The 9,290-nt window shown below is 49.3% G+C and overlaps 2 non-coding genes and 1 pseudogene across 2 annotated transcripts; all 3 read right to left on the bottom strand.

The window, feature by feature from the left end:
• LOC148165760 (large subunit ribosomal RNA) overlaps positions 1-4,041 on the bottom strand; it is an 8,166-nt pseudogene extending 4,125 nt beyond the window's left edge.
• A 658-nt stretch (positions 4,042-4,699) lies between these two features.
• On the bottom strand, positions 4,700-4,856 carry LOC148165759 (5.8S ribosomal RNA). Its single transcript, XR_015771203.1, has one exon. It is a non-coding gene; the product is annotated as a 5.8S ribosomal RNA (ribosomal RNA).
• A 1,616-nt stretch (positions 4,857-6,472) lies between these two features.
• On the bottom strand, positions 6,473-8,393 carry LOC148165758 (small subunit ribosomal RNA). Its single transcript, XR_015771205.1, has one exon. It is a non-coding gene; the product is annotated as a small subunit ribosomal RNA (ribosomal RNA).
• Between the last annotated feature and the right edge of the window lie 897 nt (positions 8,394-9,290).

The raw sequence follows: 9,290 nt of genomic DNA, 5'->3' as shown, positions 1-9,290 counted from the left end.
CATTCTATGGGCTGTTTTAGGTGTGGATAATGCTGTTAAATTTTGAGTTGGCAAAACCGGTCGTGGTGCACTGATGGGCGTGCTTGGGGTGAGCGTTAGGCTCGAATTTGGTTTTGAATCATCACAGGCTGGCTGTTCCCGTGTGAGAGAAGGCGTACACCCCCTCTGAACCACTGTCATCCGCGCTGCCGGATGTTCAGAAGGTCCGTCTTTTACCGACTTTGTACCTGTAGTCGCAAGCTTCGTCCTACTAGACTTCGGCGGTTCGCGATGTCCGGTGGGTGAAACGGACGTGGGCGAAGTGAGCGAGTCGCAACTACTCGAGGTTTCTGATAACACAAAATCTGGGTCCGCTGTCCGAGGGCTCATGCCTTCTGGAGAGAGAGAACCAATCGCACCGCGCTCTCCTGCTACTGCAGGCGGTCTGGCTGTTCTGGTGGGTCTAGCCAGACTCTGTCGCGGCGCATTCGAGACCTGGTTATACCGGGCCACCCCTTTCGAGGTGGCTAGCCTGGTGGTCGGCCGTGAGAGGGACGCGGACATTCCCCCCGTACCACTAGCCATTCCTTTCGGGACGGCTCCTGTGGCCACGGTGGGTGGACTGGCCCGTGTAGGTTTGGCCAGTCGCGCGCGCGCCCTCCTCAGGTACTCCTGGTACTCGGGTTTCTCTCTCCGAGACCTGACTTGTTGGTGAGTCAGGCCTGTCGAAGCCATCATCTCCTTATAGAAGATGCCGTTACTGGCCTTGACTTCGACGTCGGCGATCTTTCCCATGAGCTCACTCTCGGGTGCCGGTAGTTGGCTAAGGAGTTCCGTGTTATACTCCTGCGGATGCGCCTTTCTTTCGTGTTGTCGTACTCCCGCGAAAGAAGCAAATTTCGCATCGCACCACTGACACTTTGAAGTGTCTCGCTTGCCGCATTCTTTCAAATGGCGGGCCAGAGTTGCCTTCGAGGCATAGCTCCGGCCGCAGTCACAATTAAAGCCCGCCACGGTCTGTGTGGGGGCTGAGGTAGAAGGCCCCGGACCGCCAGTATTTAAATTCTTGGCGCCCGATTGTAATGTTTTTAAACCCATAGCCTTCTTTTTGACCTGGGGCGTATTGGGCTTCCCAGGACTGTTTGGCATCATGGATGTTAAAGCCAAACTTTAGAGGGTTAAGCAACCCCGAGCGCAACCAAGGAAAGACGCAGTTGCTTCGTAAAACTCGAGGATCGCAAAACTTACTCTGTGCTTACTGGTTTTAGTTACTACAAGTAGTATCCAGCGGGAACCACGAGGAGGTACCAGTTCACTATGATCTCGCAATGCACAAGTGGAGAGTCATAGTTACTCCCGCCGTTTACCCGCGCTTGCTTGAATTTCTTCACGTTGACATTCAGAGCACTGGGCAGAAATCACATTGCGTCAACACCCGCTGGGGCCATCGCAATGCTTTGTTTTAATTAGACAGTCGGATTCCCCCGGTCCGTGCCAGTTCTGAGCTGACCGTTGAATGGCGGCCGAAGAGGACATCCGAACGCCCTTGCGGGCGCACTCGGAGCCTCGCAGCAAGACGGTTCCGCGGGAGACCAAGGCACGGGACCGAGCTCGGATTCGAAGTACACCGCCGAAGCGACACACCCTGCACCTCGCCCAGGCCCGGCACGTCAGTCGCGACCCGCTTCCCCGCCAAGCCCGACACGCCCCGATCCTCAGAGCCAATCCTTATCCCGAAGTTACGGATCCAATTTGCCGACTTCCCTTACCTACATTATTCTATCGACTAGAGGCTCTTTACCTTGGAGACCTGCTGCGGATATGGGTACGAACCGGCGCGACGCCTCCACGTGGCCCTCTCCCGGATTTTCAAGGTCCGAGGGGAAGATCCGGACACCGCCGCAACTGCGGTGCTCTTCGCGTTCCAAACCATATCTCCCTGCTAGAGGATTCCATGGAACTCGAACGCTCATGCAGAAAAGAAAACTCTTCCCGGATCTCCCGACGGCGTCTCCGGGTCCTTTTGGGTTGCCCCGACGAACTCTCTTTCGAGGGCCCGAATTATAAACGGTTCCGCTGCCGGGTTCCGGAATAGGAACCGGATTCCCTTTCGCCCATCGGGTGTGTGCACAATTCCGTACGTTTCCGTCAACAATTGCGAATTGCGACCAACGACAAAAATCTACACCACATCAACATCGGCTTTCGCCTAGGGCTTAGGATCGACTGACTCGTGTGCAACGGCTGTTCACACGAAACCCTTCTCCACGTCAGTCCTCCAGGGCCTCGCTGGAGTATTTGCTACTACCACCAAGATCTGCACCGACGGCGGCTCCAGACGGCCTCACGGCCAGTCCTTCTGCGCTCACCGCCGCGACCCTCCTACTCGTCAGGGCTTCATGGCCGGTTAATTTAATAACCTGACCGCACATGCCTCTGACGGCCGAGTATAAGCACGACGCTTCAGCGCCATCCATTTTCAGGGCTAGTAACTTCGGCAGGTGAGTTGTTACACACTCCTTGGCGGATTCCGACTTCCATGGCCACCGTCCTGATGTCTTAAGTTACCAACGCCTTTCATGGTATCCCATAAGCGTCGATTTAGGCGCTTTAACTCGGCGTTTGGTTCATCCCACAGCGCCAGTTCTGCTTACCAAAAATGGCCCACTTGGCACTCTGATTCGAGTCTCGCGGCTTCAATAGTTCGAGCAAGCCGGAGATCTCACCCATTTAAAGTTTGAGAATAGGTTGAGGCCGTTTCGACCCCAATGCCTCTAATCATTCGCTTTACCGGATGAAACTCGTATGCTATGAGCGCCAGCTATCCTGAGGGAAACTTCGGAGGGAACCAGCTACTAGATGGTTCGATTAGTCTTTCGCCCCTATACCCAGTTCCGACGATCGATTTGCACGTCAGAATCGCTACGGACCTCCATCAGGGTTTCCCCTGACTTCGTCCTGACCAGGCATAGTTCACCATCTTTCGGGTCCCAGCGTGTACGCTCTTGGTGCGCCTCTTCTCGCAATGAGAACGAGACGCCCCGGGAGTGCGGGGCGGCAGCCGTAACGACCGCCCATCCTCCCTTGGTCCGCGCAAGGCGGACCTTCACTTTCATTGCGCCTTTAGGTTTAGTTAAATCCCAATGACTCGCGCACATGCTAGACTCCTTGGTCCGTGTTTCAAGACGGGTCCTGAAAGTACCCAAAGCTATAGCGTCGCAGATCGGCGTTTCAACGAGGTCTGTCCGAGAACACCTCAGCGAACAGCCACCCGGGGACGGGACCGGCACCAGGTCCGATCACCATCACGACGGGCGCGCTTGCCGAAGGTCGGACGCTAACTGTGTAGCGGCCCCGCGCCATCTGTATACCGTCGAGCGAGCCGATCGGGAAACACCACGGGTTCATTCGGCGAACGGCGAACCGTCCGAACGAGCTCCACCGCGGGCCTTAGACCGGCACTCAACGGATCGCGACGTCCTACAGGGGGAGAAGTGCACGCGTTCGACGGCAGATCGACAAAACGAAAGGTGCAAACGACGCGTACGCCATCTGTCACACGATCGTCCAGCGCCGCCATCGAGTCACGCTGAATCTCCCCTTTCGACCTTTCGGGTTTCTCAGGTTTACCCCTGAACGGTTTCACGTACTATTGAACTCTCTCTTCAAAGTTCTTTTCAACTTTCCCTCACGGTACTTGTTCGCTATCGGTCTCGTGGTCATATTTAGCCTTAGATGGAGTTTACCACCCACTTAGGGCTGCACTCTCAAGCAACCCGACTCTGAGGAGAGATCCTCCCGTTATCGGCAGCGGTCGCTACGGGCCTGGCACCCTCTATGGGCTGTGGCCCCGTTCAAGATGGACTTGGACGCGCCGCACGATCTCGGGATGACGGATCCTCCCTAACACCACATTTCCCGGCGTCCGGTTTCGGCCGCGGGATTCGGTGCTGGGCTTCTCCCTGTTCGCTCGCCGCTACTGAGGGAATCCTAGTTAGTTTCTTTTCCTCCGCTTAGTAATATGCTTAAATTCAGCGGGTAGTCTCACCTGCTCTGAGGTCGCATATGAAAAATAAAAATTTTTCATTCGGTCATTTCGACGATCACGACACGTCTCCCATTCCTTGCTATACGTGTTCGTCATTTTTCTTTTTAAAAAATGGCTAAGTTTACAGAAACGCTTACGATCTGACGTCTGTCGCGATTTGCATTACACGTCTCGGACACGACGACCGTCTATAACGTTCTCAACCTTAAAACGCCATTTTTTTTTTTAAATGACGACATGTTGAAGAAATAGGACGTGCTACGCCGAAAGACCAGCCAACAACTACAACAAGTAGTAGTTGGTCGCTTTCGCGTCTTAAGATGTCGCGCAAATTTACTCGCTGCACGAGAAACGCACACAAACACACGATTCTACGACACACCACGCAAGAACATGTGCCGACGTAAACACTTTCGTATTTATGATTCGCAAGGTGGACGTCCGACGGACTTTGTAAAAAAAAAATACAAAGCATACCCGTCCCGTCCTTTTTGACGAAAAAACACGCTCGAGTAAACGTCTCGGCACACGTTCGAGGCGTGCGTCGTTATATCGTGACGTAAGTGACGATCACGTACATTAATGAGTACCTATTCGACGCGTCGCAACACATCCAACACGCTCCGACGTTTTCGTCCGAAAACGAAAACCGAGCAGTCTTTGAAATTGACACGACCCTCAGCCAGGAGTGGTCCGGGAACATTATATCCGAGGACCGCAATGTGCGTTCGAAATGTCGATGTTCATGTGTCCTGCAGTTCACAAGTTGACGCGCAATTAGCTGCGTTCTTCATCGACCCACGAGCCAAGTGATCCACCGTTCAGGGTAATCTTTTTAAAATTTAAACGCTCGTTCCACAAGAACCCCGATCATGCCGATCGTCCAGCTGTCTATACACGTCTTGCAAAAATTTTTGCGTACGTGCGTACATCCGAAACGAAAATGATCTTCGTGGTTCCGAAACGTGCCACGTCTAAAATTTCGGTGTTGTGGTATGGATATTTATGATTCTCGCTCTTAATTGTCTTTCGTCCGTACTTTCTCGTCTGAAAGGGAACGCGATCGTCGGTCTCAGTTTTACGCGTACGAAAAAATTAAAAAAAATATTAACCCAAACACAAATTTGTATCCGCGCACCGAAAAAGAAGCACTTTTCTTTTTCACGCGGTCTCCGCTTTTACACGCAAAGTACGAGCATGTATGTGTGAAGATGGGACATGTTCGATACGATTTTAATTAGGAATTTGCCAATTTCCTTTTTCTCAGCAATAATTTTAATAAATAATGCTGCTTTCTCTCATAAACTACATTTTCGGTAGTTTTCCTTTATTGTGTCTTTCATTTAGTGTGCGTGTGTCAAGCACTTTAAAAAGTGTGACGAAGAGACGGTTTTTGATCGATCGGAATCAACACATCATTACATCATCGTACTCGTTATGAAAAAGCGAATTAGTATCCGCCGTAAGCGAAAAGAGATTTTCGCGGGCGGTCTTTGTGTTCGTGTTTCAATTTTCTTTCTATATTTTTTCGTCGCCAAACCGAAGACAGATCGTGAATTTTGACGAAAAAATCTATAGACGTGCCAGACTGAGCGTCTAACATAAAATCCTCAAGTTTACCGTTCTATATCGTGACTTAATGACGATTGACGGTGTATATAATTTTGAAATGGTGCAGTCGTACGCTCCGTAAAGAGAATTTTACCGTTTCTAACGAAATCACTTTACCACATCTACCAAAAACATTAAAAAAGCAAGGTGTGATGTGTGTGTGATCGCTCGTTTAACGGCGCTTTCAAAAAACTCTTTGAAGCGTCTAACGACGAACATCATTCACGCGAATCGTAAAATCGGGAGCGTTTCTCGCCGGTCCCGTAGCCGGGCGTAAATCATTTAAAACCCACGGAGTCGTAACCTAATTCGACACCTGCGATTTTCTTCTTTCTCGACTACTCTGCTACATCCTCTCCGTGTGTCCGAAAAAAGAGGACTTCTAACGTCTTTCGACTTTCGCGGTGGAGTTCACAACTTTCCGCGATCCGGTCGAAAAACCGAAAGCGTCCCTCCTTTTTTCCATCATTGGAAAAGATCGAGAGATAGTACAAAAAAAATCAAAAAATCTAGGTACCCGAAGAAACAGCCGTATGCCCGAGCGAATTCGGTTTTTCTCGTTCAAAAAAGGTGAAAAACTCGATCGCAAGGACCGGCGCTGCGGGCCAGCGTAACGCTATTGTTTTTCCGAATATGTACGATTCGTAGTTCAAAACGTCGTACACACGGTGTTTCAAAAAGAAACAAGCAACGGCACGACAAAAGATCGTGCCGTCGACTCCATGTCATCGACGACGGTGTTGTAAAAACATAAAGTGTACATCGACACGATCAAATAAAAATGCATAATAATAAATTATACATATGTCAAAATTCGTGTGTACGAGGACACGTTAATGATCCTTCCGCAGGTTCACCTACGGAAACCTTGTTACGACTTTTACTTCCTCTAAATGATCAAGTTTGGTCATCTTCCCAGCGACATCGACGACGTCGAAACGCCATCGCGTACCGGTCCGAAGACCTCACTAAATCATTCAATCGGTAGTAGCGACGGGCGGTGTGTACAAAGGGCAGGGACGTAATCAACGCGAGCTTATGACTCACGCTTACTGGGAATTCCTCGTTCATGGGGAACAATTGCAAGCCCCAATCCCTAGCACGAAGGAGGTTCAGCGGGTTACCCGGACCGCTCGGTCAGGGAGGACACGCTGATTCCTTCAGTGTAGCGCGCGTGCGGCCCAGAACATCTAAGGGCATCACAGACCTGTTATTGCTCAATCTCGTGCGGCTAGAAGCCGCCTGTCCCTCTAAGAAGAATTGTTTGTACGCCGACAGTAAAAACCGCGCACGACCACCGGGCGAACCCAGGATCGACGGGCCTTTGGGATGTCGAAATACGCCTATTTAGCAGGCTAGAGTCTCGTTCGTTATCGGAATTAACCAGACAAATCGCTCCACCAACTAAGAACGGCCATGCACCACCACCCACCGAATCAAGAAAGAGCTCTCAATCTGTCAATCCTTCCGGTGTCCGGGCCTGGTGAGGTTTCCCGTGTTGAGTCAAATTAAGCCGCAGGCTCCACTCCTGGTGGTGCCCTTCCGTCAATTCCTTTAAGTTTCAGCTTTGCAACCATACTTCCCCCGGAACCCAAAAGCTTTGGTTTCCCGGAAGCTGCCCGCCGAGTCATCGGAAGAACGTCGGCGGATCGCTAGCTGGCATCGTTTATGGTTAGAACTAGGGCGGTATCTGATCGCCTTCGAACCTCTAACTTTCGTTCTTGATCAATGAAAGCGTTTTTGGCAAATGCTTTCGCTTCTGTCCGTCTTGCGACGATCCAAGAATTTCACCTCTAACGTCGCAATACGAATGCCCCCATCCGTTCCTATTAATCATTACCTCGGGGTTCCGAAAACCAACAAAATAGAACCGAGGTCCTATTCCATTATTCCATGCACACAGTATTCAGGCGAAGTTTTAGCCTGCTTTAAGCACTCTAATTTGTTCAAAGTAAACGTGCCGGCCCACCTCGACACTCAATGAAGAGCACCGCGGCGGGATTGAGTTGGGCCGCCCTCTCGAGCTAAGCCCACCGGCAGGACGTCCCGCGGCACGCCAGTTGACACCGCGAACGATGAACCGGCGGCGCGGGACACAGATTCGACTACGAGCTTTTTAACCGCAACAACTTTAATATACGCTATTGGAGCTGGAATTACCGCGGCTGCTGGCACCAGACTTGCCCTCCAATTGATCCTCGTTAAAGGGTTTAGAGTGTACTCATTCCGATTACGGGGCCTCGGATGAGTCCCGTATCGTTATTTTTCGTCACTACCTCCCCGTGCCGGGAGTGGGTAATTTGCGCGCCTGCTGCCTTCCTTGGATGTGGTAGCCGTTTCTCAGGCTCCCTCTCCGGAATCGAACCCTGATTCCCCGTTACCCGTTACAACCATGGTAGGCGCAGAACCTACCATCGACAGTTGATAAGGCAGACATTTGAAAGATGCGTCGCCGGTGCGAGACCGTGCGATCAGCGTAAAGTTATTCAGAGTCACCAAGTTGTACGATGACGGAGACCGCCACCGATTGGTTTTGATCTAATAAAAGCGCTCCTTCCGTTTCCGGTTGGAGCTCTGTTTGCATGTATTAGCTCTAGAATTACCACAGTTATCCAAGTAAATGTGGGTACGATCTAAGGAACCATAACTGATTTAATGAGCCTTTCGCGGTTTCACCTTAATTTGGCTTGTACTGAGACATGCATGGCTTAATCTTTGAGACAAGCATATGACTACTGGCAGGATCAACCAGGGAACTGCGTTCTTGTTTTAAAATAAGAGAGTTTTAGTCTTTCTTTCCTTCTAGTCATATAAGCTACAATAATCGTAGAATTTCGGAAAGACACCTGCTGCTCTTATAAAAAACTGAACACTTTCCTATTATTGTTTTGAAGAAAGTGTGCGTGTCTGCGAAACGAAAACCTCGTAAGAAGAGACGTAACGCCACGCGATCTTTCTGGATGGAAAATTTTTCGACATTTTTTTCACATCATCCTTGATTGAATCTCCTGCAACAATTTTATTCTTATTCATCCGTTCTAAGTTGTCGTCGTCGTCGAAATAAATAATTTGTACACACTTCGGGGTACACGTTTGTCAAAATTCATGAAATGCAACGTAACATTTTTACTTTAATAAATTTTTACAGTGCATTCAGATCGACTAAACGAACAACGACGGATGAATTGATTTATGGATTTTTATTTGTTGCGACTCATCGGAGGAGAGAGTGAAGAAAAAATAATCCAATATCATGGTTACGGAATAATTTTCTATGACTTTTTCATCCTTGTTTGAATCTTGCAACAATTAATTTTATTCATCCGTTCTAAGTTGTCGTCGTCGTCGAAATAAATAATTTGTACACATTTCGGTACACGTTTGTCAAAATTCATGAAATGCAAACGTAACATTTTACTTTAATAAATTTTTACAGTGCATTCAGATCGACTAAACGAACAACGACGGATGGATTACTTATTTTTGTTGCGACTCATCGGACGAAAAGTAGAAACATAATCCTCCATTGTAATATAGTTTTTACGGAAAATTTTTCTTTTATTTTATATCCTTGATTGAATGCTGCATTTTATCCGTCTTTTTTTCGTCAAAAACAGAGATCAATGCGATTCATCGGACGAAGAAATAATTT

This window comes from Gnatocerus cornutus, unplaced genomic scaffold (genome assembly GCF_029298725.1).
Source record: "Gnatocerus cornutus isolate USDA-ARS CGAHR unplaced genomic scaffold, icGnaCorn1.1 ctg00000221.1, whole genome shotgun sequence".
Taxonomy (NCBI): domain Eukaryota; kingdom Metazoa; phylum Arthropoda; class Insecta; order Coleoptera; family Tenebrionidae; genus Gnatocerus; species Gnatocerus cornutus.
This window is presented reverse-complemented; position numbering and strand designations above follow the sequence as displayed.